General features: G+C 34.8%; 1 protein-coding gene and 1 long non-coding RNA gene across 2 annotated transcripts in view; both read right to left on the bottom strand.

The window, feature by feature from the left end:
• LOC141843151 (uncharacterized) overlaps nucleotides 1–18,224 on the bottom strand; it is a 105,672-nt gene that overhangs the window by 40,395 nt on the left and 47,053 nt on the right. Inside the window, exons 9-12 of the mRNA XM_074731185.1 lie at nucleotides 14,682–14,834; nucleotides 11,510–11,753; nucleotides 10,680–10,795; nucleotides 9,057–9,101 (exon numbers count right to left, since the gene is read on the bottom strand). The gene's annotated coding sequence lies outside the window, so the exon portion shown is untranslated. The remainder of the gene's footprint in view (nucleotides 1–9,056; nucleotides 9,102–10,679; nucleotides 10,796–11,509; nucleotides 11,754–14,681; nucleotides 14,835–18,224) is intronic.
• On the bottom strand, nucleotides 1,554–8,413 carry LOC141843599 (uncharacterized). Its single transcript, XR_012603037.1, has 7 exons — nucleotides 8,105–8,413; nucleotides 7,816–7,978; nucleotides 7,628–7,705; nucleotides 7,159–7,230; nucleotides 6,012–6,102; nucleotides 2,787–2,860; nucleotides 1,554–1,770 (listed from the first exon to the last, which is right to left on the bottom strand). It is a non-coding gene; the product is annotated as an uncharacterized LOC141843599 (long non-coding RNA).

The following is an 18,224-nucleotide window of genomic DNA, read 5'->3' as shown; positions in this document are numbered from 1 at the left end:
TTGAACAATATAAAATGAGAGTTACAGGAATGTTCATCTACCCAAGCTCTCATTCAAAGCAGGCTACATAATTCATCGTCAGAACTCCGCTATTCTTGGGATGGAGAAATTTTACGATATAAAGATAGAATCTTCCTTCCAATGAACTTAGTGGAAAAGAGAGTGATATTAGAGGAATTTCATTCTTCACCAGTTGATGGACATTCTGGTTTCCTAAATGTGAAACCAGAATAAAAAACTTTATTGCTAAATGTGATGTATGTCAATGAAACAAAGGAGAAAATGTAGCAACCTCGGGTCTTCTTCAAACCCTTACCATACCTGAACAAATATGGACAGACATTTCCATGAATTTCATAGATGGGTTACCATCATCACAAGGATAAACCATTATCATAGTGGTCGTTGATCGCCTCACAAAATATGTCCATTTTTGTTTGTTATCACATCCTTATATAGCTGCCCGTGTTGCTCAAGCATTTGTTGACCACATAATCAAACTATATGAGCTACTATGATCTATTGTCATTGATAGAGATTCGGTATTTATGAGTAAATTTTAGAAGGAATTATTTCAATTACAGGGCACTAAATTTAATTTTAGCACATTCTATCTTCCACAGTTGAATGGATAAACAGAGGTGGTTAATCGATGCTTAAAGAATTATTTATGCTTCTTAACTGGTGATAAACCAAAAGAATGGATTCATTGGCTTCCGTGAGCAGAATGGTGGTACCACACGACCTACCACTCAGCTACTAAAATTTTACCATTTGAGGCAGATTATGGTTGTGCACCACCCTCGATTAACTCATATGCACATGGATTAATAAACATACATCAAGTAGACCAAAACCTACACGCGGGATGAAATATTGCAACTTTTAAAAAATAACTTTTGTAATGCACAAGCAAGAATGAAAACAAGCATCATTCAGAAAGAGATTTTGCAATAAGAGATTGGGTTTTTCTAAGACTTCAACTATACAAGCAGGCTTCAATCCGTACTTCAACCTCTATGAAATTGTCATCAAAATTTTACGGCCCTTATAAGGTGCTAGAGCATATTGGATCTATTGCTTATCGCCTAGAGCTTCCATAACATTCTAAAATACACCATGTTTCATGTGTCGTATTTAAAGAAGAAATTAGGTGACAAATTTACTCCTCAATAATATCTCCCAGAAGTGAATTCTGATGGTGAAATTAAGTTTCAACCTTGTCTGATTTTATAATGAAGACTTCTAAATTGGTATCAGATAGACTCAAAAATGCAGCAAACAGAACATAAACCTACGCTCTGATACCACTAAATTGTCACAACCCGAGAGATAGCCGTCCGAAAAATTTTGACAACATCTCCCTAGTATCCATGACAATTCCCTAAATACAAACATGAATATAAGGCCCACACGGCCTATCCATACTATAAAATATAGATTTATACAACTACACAAGTAAAGGTGACCCACACGGCCACTTACACATCCTACACATGCATAAAAAAGAAATTTCTAATTCTACACAACTATTAATGAATAAACTCATAAAATAATGAAAGTCCGAAGTTACGAATGCAGAAACGTAAAGGAATACAACGACAAAATCACAGATAGGAAATAGAAATCCGATACTACAAAAAGTAGACAAACTACACACAGGATACCACATCACAACATATACAACCACACAAAAATAATTAAAGTCCTCACTGTGAGATGACATGACTGGCGGATCTCTAGCCTTATCTGTAAGCTCCTACCTGATATCTGAGAAGATAGAAAAATCTTAAGGTTCAAATAGTGAGTATAAAAATACTCAGTGGATAATAAGGAAAGACAGTGCAGGACAATAACAAGAGAACAGATACAACCAGAAATCAGCATGTGATCAATAATATATCTGCAGGTAATAAACAACTAACATGGATCTCATGTAATGCATATGCCACCCATTATGCAACAATCAAGAGTAAATCAGGTAAACAACCAAAATGCAGTATAAGTGTGGTCCAATACATATATATCATGCACATGATGCGCATATACATGATGCAACTGTCTACACTCACTACAACACTCATGTATATATATGATTCTGAGGATGTCCGACATCCAAATGGTCATAGCTCCAGCCCTACAATAAAGTAGCATGGTGACCCAAAGTAGGTAGTCATATATAGCTACGTACATCCTATGGTCGATATCTGTCCTCTAATACTCGTCCCCGAGTATCAGCCCTATACTCTCTGAGTACCACCCCTAACCGGTGTCAAGGTCAGATCGACTCGGCCACGTACATTGTCATACAGCCACCATCACCGTGATGGAAATAGGGTATAATAACCACCTATATAGAAATACCACTAAAGGCCAACTACCAGAATGATAAACCCACAACATTGGGATTTACAATCATTATCATGCATCATGATGCGATGATCAAATCACAGTATCTACCTCTACTATGCTAATCAACATGCATAGGTAATAAGTCCTAATGATCACAGGTATCACAAGAAAAGAACTATAACCAATAATGATCACAAATAACATAAGCAAGGATAAGAACAATAAACCATAGGTCAAAGGATTCATACAACCGAATTGATAATCCAAGATCAACAGGAATAAGAGCAAGCATGGTATAAACATGAGTATCATAAGTGTCTAGTCCACATTTATGAAGAGGAAAGTGATAAGAGACTAATCTACAACAGTAGAGAATAAAATATGCACTGAAAATAGAAAAGAACTGTATTGACCAAATACCGTAAATTACCCACCTGATATCTCGCACGTTAAATAATAGAACCCCCAGATACCCTCGTATATATCACTCCTATAATCGCTTAGGGTCCTACAAGAAAAATAAAACCATCCTAAATGCAATGATATAACCAAGAAACCCTAATCAATATAGAGTTAGATTAATTCTATTTAATTAATCCAACTTAGGTTAGACTAATCTAATTAGTGGGTTGTTATTAACATGAATTAACTAATTAATTACTTAATTATATTAACCAATTAATATAATTAATTTCATGCTTAAATCAACCCAAGTTAAACCCACATTAGGTTAATCTTACCTAATTAGGTTTATAGTTGTAAGTATGGTTTGAAACAGATCAATCCAATTGGATTAGAGCTAGTTTCAACCTAACTCACTTGAAACCTAGTAAGATTCACAACCAAACCTCATCTTAGGTTAAGTTCCATTAGGGTCCAATAGCGCCATTTAATTCAATAAACCAATCCCAATTCATTGATCATGAATCAATAACCGAACCGTAATGGCAATATCTTAACCAAATACAACTTCATTAGGTTAATTCTAAGAACCCAAAACTAATAGTAAACAACCTAATCGAGCTTTACAAATTTTCTAATTATTATAGCCATGAACAGAATCCTAATCAACAGATCAACATTCTAAACTTACTGAACCCAATTCAACAGTAATAATCTAATAATATAACATAGCAATTTTACCAAATAAGGGTTCAAAGAATTTACCCCAAGATCTCAAAGTCTTGAAAGCCCTAGATCAGCCCGATTCTTCTCTTAATCAAAATAGAATCCTATAGAACAGAACCACTCCAATCGACTACTAAATCCAATAGTCTCAAGAGTTTTTCCCAAGAATCAAACCAAACAAAGAAGTAACCTAATCGGATCCAGATTTACCTCCAACAGAAACACTACCTTGCCACTGTTCTTCTACTCAAGAACAGAATCAAAACAACTAGGACATCACCCAATCGATCAGATGCATTGCCAATCGAATGCAATAAAAGGGAGAAGAGAAAGAAATCTAACCTTCATCACAAACCTACTTCGAAACTCCCATCTCAAGTGCCACTGGATACTCCCACAGAAGTGAAGATCTTTGGAGATTAACATAAGCAAATTATCCAAATGTATCATATCATAATGCATATTTTTTTTCAAGAATTGTTCAACTTTAGCACAAGTTGTCAAAAGGAAAAAAACAAAAAGAAAAATTGAAATTGATTCCTCTGCTAAATTAAATATTTCCCTCTCGTCTTAACATTTTTCTTATCATAACTTCCATAAAAAAAAATCACAAATCATAATGAAGAATATTTATATACTCTCTGAAACATCTTGCCCAAAGCTATAACAAGATAAACACAAGGATATCATAGTTAAATACTTCAATAAAAAAAATTGACCAGGTTCATTGAAGACATGCCTAATATCTTCTTTCTCAGGACATGCCAAGCTCTATTCAAACTACTAGCTAAGATAATAACTAAAATCGCAAGTATCTACTATCTGCTAATTTGATAAACAATTGTAGGAAAATAAGCATGTTCAAATTGAACCAATGTGCATATATAACAGTTTGTTGAAAGGGAGTGCTAAGTTGATAAACAGTTGTCTGAAAATAAGCAAGTTCAAATTGAACCGATGTGCATATATAACAGCTTGTTGAAAGGGAGGAGCATGTTTTAATTTTGTTTCATTTCTATTGCACTATATGATTGGCCTTGCCAAGTGTAAAACACCATTAACTCAGAGTTCAGCTATTTAAAAGTTTTCCTAAAAGGGTTTTTTTAGTGAGATGAGGGAGAAGTGGGTGCTTATAAATAGCTAAGTAGTGGAATACAATATTTTTTATTTTTCAAACTGTTCGGTAAATTATCTTTTTTAATGTAGAACAGTATGTAAAATGAATATACATGCAAATTATTCTTGATGAACTTCCTTTTTAGAAAGTAACAGTGAACACTAAGTGCTGGAGATCTCCCAGCATAGTTACCTATGTTTTTCTCAAGGTTCTCATGTTTGACAATAACGACAAGGGCACTTAATAAGGGAAATTATTCCGTACGATAGATTTTCAATATCAGTATCCAAGATCTCCCTCATCCCATCCATTCCATCCTTCTCGGTTCTATCTATGATCCTTCAAACTTGACTGTTCGGTGGCCCGAACCTTATAAAACTGGGATAGCACAGAAAAAAATATGAAGTGTAAATTTTAAATGCATATTGAAGTGCAGGGCTCCTCTATTGATATCGATATGAAATTAACAGTGCATACCATCACATTGTCAAATAATTCTTTACAGATGATCCTGTATAAAAGAATGTTAACAAAATGACATAGCCAAGAGTAAGGGGGAAAAGACCTATCCGTTAAAACTAATTGAAAATATAGACAAATTGCTTAATCTGATTCGGAGAGAATTGAAAAAAAGTTAACATTTCAACAAGAATTCACTTGGTGAATTAACAAGGATATCTGCACTTGGACTAAAAATAACGTCGAATGACTTGAGGCCTACAAAACGAAGCGCAACTATATAATAAGTGTTTATTCCACACTAGGAATAGGTCATCTCTGATGTTGTTCATGTTGGTGATCTATATAAATAAAGTAATGAAAATAAGACTAGCTTAATTGCAAAACCTAACCATATCTTTCATACATATGCTCTAAGCAAATATTAATAGAATAACATCAAATGATCCACACATCGATTAATTTAAATTTGCAGTGAATGATGAACAAGAAACAACAATACGACAAGTCTTGTGAAGAATTAACAAAAAATCTACCAAAGTAAAAGTACAAAGTGAAAAAAGTTTGCTTAATTCATGTCACGACCCGGGAGATAGCCGTCCGAAAAATTTCGACAACACCTCCCCAGTATCCCTGACAATTCCCTATATACACACATATATAAAGGCCAACACGGCCTATCCATACTACAAAATATGGATTTATATACTAAACAGAAGTAAAAGGTGACCCACACGGCCACATACACATCCTACACAATTACTAGCTAGAAAACTCGTCAGATACGCAAAACTCAGAATCATAGGAGCGAAAACATAAATCCAATAAAGTCCAATGCAATGGATACGAGTCCAAGAAATACTACATGTGAAAATCCACCATAATCATCAAGACGAAGTCGGAAATCCGAAACTATGAATCGTAAACAACAACACAACAAGTATCACAAGTATACCACAATACATCACACACACATAAAATCCCGTCGTTGTGAGATGGCGTAGCTGGCAGATCCCTGGCATCCTCTGTAAGCTCCTACCTGATAACTGGGAAGACAGAAAAATCCCAGGGTCCAAAAGATGTGAGTAAAATACTCAGTGGGTAATATAGAAAGACAGTGCATGAATAAAAGAAATAGCAAAAGGATAGGTACATATCAAAGGTCAACAAGGTATCAATAAAGTATCTGCAGATAATAAACAACTAACATGGATCTCATGTAATGCATCATATGAATGACATGTCAAGCATAGTGCAACAGTCAAGAATCAAACAAGTAGACAATCAAAATGCAGTATCAGTACGGTCCAATACATATATATCATGCACATGATGTGTATATGCATGATGCAACTGCCCCACTCACTACAGCACTCGTGCAAGCATCTGAGGCTGGGATGGCCGGCATCGGGGGATCAGTACTCCGCTCCCTACAGTAAAGTAGTCCGGTGATCTAAATCAGGGATCAGTGCTCCGCGTCCGGTGATCCCGTAGCTATGAAAAGCTACATATCCTATGACCGATATCTGTCCTCTAATACTCATCACCGACGTACCAACCATGTACTTTCCGAGTACCACCCCTATCTAGTGTTGAGGTCAAATCATCGACTCGGCTGCGTACACTGCCATACAGCCGTCGACTGCGTACACTGCCATACAGTCGCCATCATCATGATGGAAATAGGGTATAATAACCACCTATGTAGATATACAACTAAGTCATCTATCATCACGATAGACCCACAACAATGGAATTTACAATCGTTATCATGCATCATGATGAGATGCTCAAATCATAGTAATCAGCACTTACCATACTAATCAATAAGCGTAGGTATACGTTATGATGATCTCAGGTATCATAAGGAAAGAACTATATCAATAAGGATCACAGATGTCATATCAATGATAGAAACAAGCAAGATTAATGATCCAAGATCAACAGGCATAGGAACAAGTATGGTATAAACATGAGTAATGTAAAAGGTATACAAATAACAGGAAAGAGTAACATCAAGGTATCAAACTACAATGACTACAACAGAATCATGCACTGGAAAAATAAAGAACTGTATTTATCAAATATAATAAATTACCCACCTGATATATCATAATTTAAATCCTAGAACTCCCAGAAATATCCTCTTAAGTAGCTGATCGATAATCAAGGACCTACAAAAGAAATAAACAATATCCATTAATAAATATATAGATCTTAATAAATTTAAGATCTACATATAACCCAAATTCAATTAGATCCATAATTCAATTAACTCATGTTAATCAAACACGAGTTAATTTCATTAACTCTAATCGGATTTAAACCAACCTAACCTAATTAACCTAACTAAGCTAATTAACTTAATCTAATCACATAACTCAAATAAATAAATTATAACCTAACCAAGCAATCTAGCATCAACAGATAAATCTCCATCCTAATAATCCTATCCTAACCATACTAATCAATAAATTCTGAATTTCAATCTAAATCAATCGAAATCCTAAATCCAATAGCACCACTAAATCTAATGAAACAAAGCATGCAAAACTAACCAGCCATACTTACCTCAAATCTGATCAAAAATCTTTGCCCTAACCAAGCTTCGGTTCCTCCTCACCTTGCTGCCGCAACCCAATGAGAACTCTAACAAATTCCAAAACCAAGTCTCCATTTCATCAAGATGCAACAACACTGGAAACCCAAACAGCAACAAAATATAGATCCAAGAAAGAACTCAATGTATGGATTCTTACCTCAGTTAGAATCCAAGAAATCCAGCTCAAATTGTCAAGTTCTGATTCCAATTCCAAGTTCTGATTCATTCCTACCTGAATGTAAGGAAAGGGATACACCTAATTTGCCCTAGGATTCTTGCTCTCCATCTCCACCCCTTCCCAATCCGTTGCCAAATCAAAGCTGTTGAAACCAAACAGAACGAATCTAAACAATCCAAGAACCCTCGGCACAAAATCTATCAGTAGCATCCCGCGATCCAAAAAAATACGAAGGCAAGAAAATCAGGAAACACAAGGGGCGACATACCTGCTGGTTGCAGACGCCGGAGACCAGCCAAGACGCCGTGTTACAGCATCCCGCCGGAAGTTGAAAGGGGCGTCCCCATCATCTACAACATCCCACCGGTTGAGACACTCTCAGAGGCGGAGGTGGCTTGGTATGAGGCCATCCTTGCGCCCTCGATCTGAGTTGGAAGGGAGGTCGGAGAGACTGAAGGAAACGACGCTCGGTGTGGAGAGGGGATCACTGCTTCGGTGCTCGGCGTGGAGAGAAAGAAGTTCCGAGCGAAAGAGGAAGAAGAGGGATATCGCAGCTTCGGTGAGGAATCGCGAAATCGCGATTTGGGAACGCCGCGGGTGGGAGAAGCAATCTTAACGGGTTTAATGGCTTAGTGGGTTAACGGGTTTAATCCAATAACCTTTAAATCCTTTAACCAATAATGGCTTTAATTGGGCTATTGTAATAGCTATTAATTGATCTTTAATGGGCTGATCCATTTAGCTTAAAATAGGGATTAAATGGACTCATCTAATTAGCCTTTTAGTTAGGCTAAAGGTTTAAATTAATTAGGTTACCTCATTAAACTCAATTAAAACCCAAATCCTTTATTTATTAAGCTTTCAATGACCAATTAATCCCTTAAACCTTGTTAACCAATTAGGGTTATTTATGATTAACCCTAAAATTTTCTCGTATCTTACAATTCAATTCCATTCTCTTACATTTTGCAAGCTCATAATCATATCTTCTTCGCCAAATAATAATTCAATATTGTAGAAATCATCTTTCTTAGTCACTAGAATGATTTGCCATAAATATCTAAGAGGCATAGTATTCATTGTTGGTAAAACTGAAAAGCTAGAAGCATCATAGGAACCTAGCATTTGGAAATTAACTTTTTATCTCATGGGAAACTAGAGGAAAATATTATAATCACTGATCATATTTGACATTATTTGCATAAAAAGGTAGCTCATACCTTATGAATCATAACTCTTTTGACTTGGGCTAACGTGACCGAACCCTTTGATGCATAGAGCAACATGCCAACAGAATAGGATGTGTTAGCAAATAAAAAAAACTAAAGCATAATAAGCATCCTAAGAATGTCATATGATGTTCCGAGGCTACTCGGTAGTGCAAATTGCATGAGTAATTAAGTGTAACTTTCTTACAAGAACATAATATTACACATAACAAAAAGAAGAGAAATAAAATTTAGCTTGATAAGGAGCTTGAGGTAACTAACACTTAAATAATTAGATATAAAATTAGGCTAAATCATGAACTAACAATAAATTTCATGATTTGATTAATAAAATAAAAACAATAATAAGCTGCAAATAAGGAAATCAGCTGATGTTGACGAGAAGGAAGGAGAAAAAGAGTGGGTTGTTCACTGGAAAAAGAGAACAAAAAACTTGCTCTTGCTTGAAGAAAGGGAAAGTAGAAGATGTTGTTGCAGTTGGGAGGGGGCTAGAAGGACGGAAAACACTACTGCTGCTGGAAAACAGAGCTACTGTTATGGTTGCTGGGCTGCTAGCAATAAAGGAAAAAAGTAGGAGAATGGGAATTTGGGAAGGTCACTATGTTGTTGGAAGAAGAAGAAGGATTAGGGTTGTTGTAAAGAAGAGAAGAAGAAGAAGAAAACAATGGAAAGAAATAGCAAAAGGAAAGCGGTAGAGATGTGACATATGGTCGTTGCTGCGTGCATGGAAGAGAAAAGACACGGGAGGAGGGAAAAGATTTTTTAAAGAAATTTCTTAATTGTTTTAGAACGATTGAACCATTTATAATTTAGTTCGGTCATAACTCGACAAAATCAAACCCAAATCGATCCCATTTTGAACACTCATCTCTTTGTCTCCACTTCTACCCGATGGGTTCAAATCCTAATCTAAAAAAAAAGATAGAAGAGATTAAAATCATAAATAAAAAAATAAGTAAAAGGGCAATTAAGCAAAAGGAAGAGAATGGAATAAGGAATAAATGATGTAGGAGAGGAAGAAAGCAAAAGGAATGATGTAAAGAATGATAACTCTAATAAAGAGAAACAAAAAGATTTTAAAATTTAACAGTGAAAGAAGAAAAATAAATATAAGATAAGATTAAAAAAAGATAGAAAACAATGAAATGAAAAAAATAATGAATAAGTAAAAAATAGTTAAGAAAAAGGACTAAAAAATAAGAGAAAATATACTACAAACAAGTACGAGTATGAAAACGAGAGGAAGAAAGGAATCATCAAGAATAAAAAAGAATAAACAAAAGTAAAAGGAAAAAAAAAGCAACACAAAGACAACGAAAATAGGATGTTTCATTTTAAATAACCCTCATGCTAATTAACTCAACATGTGAGAGCATGAGACAATCAGTCCAGTTCCATTCAAAACACACAAGGGATGTTGAGAATATAAAAGTATAGTGAGCTTTTCTAATGGTTTAAGTTTTGGGAACAATTGATGACCCAGTCAAACTTAACAATAAGCCAAACCCTATTTTGCAGAACAAGTAGGTACAATTTATAAGAAAACAAGAAACACTCACGGAGTCAACCCATCTGCACTTTTCGTAGGATAAAAGATTACCATCAATGTAACACCTTAGCTGGCTACCTCCAGAAAATGTCCTGCCTATGCTGTGAGTAATGCATAGAAAATGCCACTTTCTTGGGATCAGGTCGATATTGCGAATAGACTGTCTTTTTTGGCTGTTGGACTGCCAAAAATATGTGAAACTATTATGTTAATTTTGCAGAAAAAAAGATTTTAAGACATATTAAACCTTCAAGAATTAGAGAAAATGACATAAAAGTATAGAATCGACAAGCAAAACAAAAACATAATAGGCATTGAAATAACGATCTAAAATATATCCAAGAATAGCTTCTAGTCAAGATTTTAAGGATGACTTATCAATCCTCGTAATTTTTCTATCTTGAACTTCGATGGTGATCAAATCAAGTTCATTCCTTCCATGGTATCAGATCATATTCTTAATGTCCAATAAACATATATTTCAACAATCTTTTGAATCTAAAAAACTTCAAAAAGCAAAAGGATCATGCAGAAAAAAAGAAAACAAGGCAAGCAGACGTTGACTTATAATAGCAGCAGCACATAAATTCTCCTCATGTTAAGGTATTCTACAACTAGTGTGCAAGGATTTTCCAAAAGGATCCAATCTAAACCAGCATAATTTCCAAGTGAAGAACAAATTACATCAATTAGTGTAGACTTGCATTTGCCAACAAGTTCGTTTCCAATTAATAACATGCTTGTATAGAATTTAATTCCTTGCATCATGATGATAAACATAGTGAAACAAGTTTAACATCATATAATCTATGATCATGGCAGAACTTCATGTCATGCATCCAGTACATAATCACAAAGCAGAACACATGAAACAACATAGCATAAAATATTTTACCAGTAAATACAGAGATTGATCCAGGCAAGGGATGTCCCAAATCTCCCAATGCTCCCAGTGTCCAGAGTATCTAGACAGGTCACATTTTGCAGTCTGTTCTGAGTGCCCTGTAACTACTGGAAATGTTCCTCGGTCACAATTAGGGTAAAGCCATCAACTCTAATCCTTTCAAGTTCGTTGTTAACATCCAATAGGGGCACAGATTAAACACCATCTCTTCTTGCATAATCTTGTTTCTGGATTTCTAGATGAATGAACGATTGATAAGGAAGTTGACGCATATATTCCTCCTCATAACTTAGAATAACTTACTTTGCAAAGTATTTGAAGTTTATACTAACGCTTGTTGTTGAGGTGAAGCTAATGAACTGTTCTTCTTCAAGGAAAAGGGCAAGATTTTAAGAACTCTAATCTTTTGGAAGAATAGGAGAGTCAAAGAAGTTGACAATTTGTGGAAACTCACAGTTGTTGAAGTTTTACATATAACCTAATTGAATGCTTTGTTAAAGTTTGATGCAAAAGGAAACTCTTTCACATCTTGTGAGACATCCTTCAATCGAGTCTATATACTGTCCTTCAATCATGTTGTTTTATTAGGGAGGAATAAAAAGTTTTATGTACTCGACTCCATTCTTATTTACTTAGTTGAATGTACTTGTCAAGAATCTTTGGCCTTTACGACCTATGATATTGATCTTGTTTTGATGTTTGAGACAAGAGATGGATTCATACAATCATTAACACTGAAAATAGGTCACATTGCAAAAGATTATACCAAACAATAGTTCAATTTATTAAAAATAGGCGAGTATAAATTCTTTTTTTCCCATTAGCTCAAGCTATTAAATAAATGATTGTCAAACTAAACTTAAGGTATAAATGTCATATTTATGGTTTAAAACAGAGCAACAAATATGAAAAGAAAACAAAACTAAGCTCTCAGTGGAGTTTAGTGGGTCCAAGTGTTGGACTTGGACCAATCCAGTTTAATCAGCCCTCCCACACAAGGGGAATCTTAAGAATACAAAATTACAAACTAACTTTTTCTCAAATGGCTCTACTTTTGGGTTAACAGGTCTACCAATCAAAAAACTAAGGTGCCCAACAAAAGGTTGTGCTAGTCTTCAATAAAAAAGATGACATGTAAGTCAAACCACATGTTGGGTTACTCCAATCCACCCAATGATACATGAAGGAGGGTATTAAGTATAATTTTTATCCTTTACCAGTACCTTATAGGGTTAAACCTTTTGAATTAGTTGTCATAAAATTAAACTTAAGAGTAAGTCATAGGTTGAAAGGAAGCATAAGTCTTACATTGTCAATCAACTAAATGTAAAGTCACTCAGCTCAAAATCATAGATACAAGAAACCATAAGTAACATCAAATAAGCTATGCCCATTCATTGTAAAATAAAATCTCTAATATTCATAAAATGAACATACTAACCATCCAAAGCTGATGTGCCCATTGAACAAAAAATACAAGTGGTTTATAACAGCATAGTATCAAGCAGTGAAATTAATAAATTTAGACACATTTCTAGACTTGAATATCATACAAAAATCAACAAATCCAGTAAAAACAAAGAAGATAGTTTCACCATCATTTAGAACAAATAATATATACAAAACATAAATCTTTTCACCACACAAACATATAGGGACGTAGAAAACAAAAACAATCTCTGTCTTACCCAAATTTGTCTCAAATAAAACCGTACCAAATTAAAATAACAATTATTTGAAGCAAAATTAAATTGTTGCTTACAATAAATCAAGAAGCTGAGATGAGGTGGGCAATACAAATCTATAAGTTATCATGTCAAATTGAAATTTTCAACTAGTATGACAAAAATGTGACCAGTAAACCAAGTCAAGTGCCAACAAATCTCTAGTTGTTATTTGGTCACAAATGATATTAGGGTAGTAAATGAACCGAACGTTCATGAACAAGCTTGGCATTCGGCGTAGTAAAAGTTTGTTTATGTTCTCGTGCAATACACATAAGATCAATTAAAAGATCAAACTTAAACAACTCGTTAAACTAAATAAGCTTAAACACATGTGTTCAGCTCATTAACATTCGTGAACAGTATTTGTGAACAACATTCGTGAACAATGTTCATGAAAATTATTCTTGAATTATGTTCAAGAATATAACTCTTATCAACAAACTAAATAAATAGAAAAACTTTCAAAATAATCAAACAAATTTGTATTATCGAACTCAATAATCAACCAAACAAACTTAAAATATAAAAGTTTTAAACAATCAAATAAGCTTGAATTGAGAATTTAATAACATCCAACGAATTAAGCTCAAGCTCATAAAAAAGAAAGCAAATCAAGTTTAAACAATCATTTTAATGGTTTGGTTCATTTTAGGCTCAGCTTGGTTACCTTATCAAACAAGCTTGAACACCACAAAGCTTAGTTTGGCTTAGCTCGTTTACAACTCTATCAAAATATTTGGCTTGCCAATGATTCATTAAAATCGCATGGACAAAATAACAGAAATTAACAAATAAATAAGAAAAAATGGATGGATCAGTGGCATTGGAACATTCAGAACTATGGCCATTGAATTCAAAGAAGACCTCAGGTCCTTTTTCCTTTAGCATATATTGAATGCATGTCAAAAGCAAGGACCTGTGTTTTTGTAAAGATTCACTCTTCTCAGTTTGTAGAAGAGCTAAAATTTTCCTTATGTCCTTTACAAATATGTTGTGTCCACCAATAATCTGAATCAACTGAGCATTCTTGTTAATCATGTCCTCTCTACTTTCTACAGGCAACCAATCAAGAAGAAAACCAAACACTCCTGCCCTGAAACATGCAATTCAATTTGTGATGGAATTCTTGAGCATATTATGTAAGACATCCAGGCCATGATGCTACAACAATTGCAGCACTAGCAAGAAGATTTTTTTTTTAATTTTACCTAAATGTAAAGCTACGATGATAATGCATATATATTATAGAGGCATAAGCAAACCTTCTATAGCACAATCAGGAAAAGTATAATAACATCTTCATTCTACATCAAACATGAGTGAAGGAAGCATAACTATGCAATGTCAATAGATAAACACTTTTTTTATTAAGGAAAGAAGATTGTTGATGCTTGAAGTGGTCAACTTCAAGTGAACCAAAAAAAAAATTCACAAACCTTTACTACAGCGGTTTCTTCCGAGTCAAATTTTTCATGCACAAGCATGTCAAGAAGAGCATGCAAAAGAGCTTTATTTGGTTGCCACTTGCAAAAATCCAAAAGCAAACTCTCCAACATTTGATAACCCACACCAAGTGCTCGAAAAGAATCCTGCAAGAAATAAACTCTAGTTTGATGACGATAACAATATCGACTGGGAAAAAGAAGAAAACTTTAAAAGGAAAAATATTCTGGGTCCTTTATTATATTATATCTTAAGTACAATATTGTTCATTAAAATAGCCTCTTTATTGTTCCCAGGGAAGTCTATTCAGGCTCCCTCTTCTCAAATGGCAGTAATCCTATTTGGTAAATGGTTATTGAATCATTGGGAGTCGTTAAGTTTTTTGTTAAGGCTTGAGAAGTGGTTAATGTATCATACTCTTTACATTGGGAGTAAGCTAACTCTCTTACTAATGTGAATTATGTATATAATATAATTGATGTCGCACTGGCCCAACAACACCTCCAAATGACACATCGCACTAGTCCGCGACACCTTCGGACGACGTGTCACACTGGCCCGACGACACCTTCGGACGCATTGCGCTAACCCAAAAACGCCTCTAAACATGTTATTTTGGCTCAGCGATGCCTAGACATGTCGTGGTCGCCCAGCGATGCCTCCGGATGCTTACCTTTGCCAGTGCCAATCCGCAAGCAGAACAAAATATTTCGCCTATATCTGACTAAACAACTCGAGATTTTAAACTATAGAACTTACAATACATACATTTCTTATATAGTAGAGGTAACAAATAAAATAAAACAAGCACAATGCAGGCAAATAATCTAGATAACTCAGGGGCAATGAACAAAGCATTGGGAAGAAAACATCAAGAAAGCAAGAACACAACACATCAAAATCTTGGAAAAGAAAACAAATAAAAAACGAAAGGTACATAACTATTAATCTAGTCACCTAAGACTTTAGTCACTTCCAAAATAAATATGCAAAACATATAGAAAAGCTAAATGGATTTTATTCACAAAATAATACTCAAAATTAAAAAGATAACATAATTGTCATTTCATAATTGGATATTCTTCATTTAACTTAAGGGAGCTAGTATAAGATGAAATTGCAACTAGATATCCTAATTCAGAAGATAAAAGTAAAGAATAAAAAAAACAAGCCATGAACGTGAGAACTAAAACACAAACCTCGATTTTTTTATCCAAATCAAATATGGAAACATGACACAACCTAAGCTTTCAGGCTCTGTGTAAGTGTGGTAAATAGATGGGAAAGGAGGAAGAAAAGTGAAGGTAAAGTTTCTCTTCACAACAAATCAAATAGGACAAAAGCAGCCAACATAATCTTTTTGACCCTGTTTGCTTGGGACAAAATAGGAAGGGAGTAAAAAAAATGATGAATAGAATTTCCATTTACTAAAAAAAAGAAAAAGAAAGATAATCAAGTCTACAGTACATATATTCTGCTCAAATAGGTAAAAAATGGAAGGAATTGAGTTGGTAAATGATGGGAGCATATTAGCTGCCATTCATAAATGACAATCATAACTGAAAAGTGATCGATTACCCCTTGAAATTCATTGATTTCTAAAAAATGTACGAATAATGAAAAAATTATAAGTGAAGTTTATAAGATAATAATCTGTCAACACCATTTTCTCCCTTTCTTAGTGAAGTGTGGAAATCAAGACTCCATGTTTACCCCTTTTTCATCCTTCCAAGTAAACACCAAGAGGGAAATTTGTTTTCATATTCTTCACCAAATGGGTCATGAGTCAAGAGGGAAATAATTGTTATTTTAATTTGCCTCACACTTGCCAATCACAGTGTGAGGCTTCCTCATCTGGAACTTGTCTATCACGATCTTGACCACGTACCTCACGATCTTCAAGATCTTGCACCGTTAGACGCTGGAATAATTCCATGATTTGTCTCTGTAGATTTTCAAGTATCTTGTCTTGGGTACTACGATCACGGTATGAGGCTTCCTCAGCCGAAACCTGCCTATCATGACCATGATCACAAACCATGATGACGATCCATCGGATCTTGAGAACTCTGATACCAACTAACGCCAGACAGAATAGCGATTATTCCGAATGCAGAAGATTGGAGGAGAATTGAGAAGGGATTAAGATCGAGAAATTGAAAAAACGAGTAGAAAAGCCACCGACGACGCCATTCTAGGTTTTTGCCAAAAAAGAAAAATGTTTATTAATCAATCAAACTGCTTTTTAAACATCAACCGAAGTCTACTGCTTTTTAAACATCAACCAAAGTCTACATACCGTTCTTGACCTCGACGATCCGCGACCCAATCGGGGTGGTGGTAAGGATTGTCAAAGGTAGATGCGAAATCAGAATCACGGTCATAGCTCCTTCGATCTTCAAAATCCTGCGTCGCCAGACGCTGGGTTAATTCTGCCACTTGCCTCCGCAAAATCTCAATCGTCTCCTCTTATACGGTACCAGCTTCCTCTATCAGAACCCAATGAATACGACCGCGACTGCCATGTCCACGACCACAACAGAAGCCACCACAGGTTAATTCTAAATCTACTAGATGTTATCGTTGTGGTGAACAGGGTCATAAGGCCAATGAGTGCAGGACATCTACTCTTGCTCCTGCTCCTACTAATCAAAAGGGCAAAAGTTTATTAATCGAAGAAGTTTTGGTTTAATAATAATTTCGACAATGCCGTTTATTTCCCTATCTATTATTATTCTTCTGAATTAATAGGTTTTAGAAGATTGTTTCCAATCTCAATAATTTGGAACGATATAATTTGGAACGATATGGTATAAGATTTCAAATCATGAACAAAACTTCCTATGCTCGATCTTAATAAATCGGTTGCCAAAACTTACTATTCTTGATCTTGATAAATCTAAGTGGCTCTCCTAATTTTTATGATCTCAATGCACACACAAACAACTACACAATCACTATTCAAGTGTCAATGATCCATAGAATAGTGTTTGCATTTGTGTGCCCTTGTGTGTGGCACATGTGTATGTGTGGTCAGTCGGGTGTCTAAAGGTCTTGAATTTTTTTGAATCTATAATGCACTTCAATGGAGTTTTCACTAAATAATTTGATTAGCAATGTTATTGGCATCTATAAAATACATTAAGAAAATTAACACAAGACACCAATTCACTTCCAATCAGCCACACATGTTAATGTTCATGTTATTTGTGATGGCTGATTAGGTGGGTCTCTGAGGAAGATTTTGAACATTTTTGAACTATGATTATGAACTCCAATCAAGACTTCTTACACAATACTTGATTGTAAATGTTACTGACATCTACATAATACATTTAGAAATAGCAACTTTACATGAGACAACAAAAATAAAGAATAATAAAAGCTCTTACCCAAGTTCAGTTATGAAATCTTGACATGTCTGAGCATTAGTGTTAAGGAAGTAATAAAATGTTCATTGCCTTTCCATTGGAGTTGGATCAGTATCACTTTGTAGGAATTATCATGTCTATGTTACCATCATGACTATCAATTGC

Source organism: Curcuma longa, chromosome 12 (assembly GCF_044706935.1).
Source record: "Curcuma longa cultivar G26 ecotype Majalengka, Jawa Barat chromosome 12, ITB_CL_G26_1.1, whole genome shotgun sequence".
In the NCBI taxonomy this organism is placed as follows: domain Eukaryota; kingdom Viridiplantae; phylum Streptophyta; class Magnoliopsida; order Zingiberales; family Zingiberaceae; genus Curcuma; species Curcuma longa.
The sequence above is the reverse complement of the archived record's forward strand: the minus strand, read 5'-3'. Positions and strand labels throughout refer to the sequence as shown.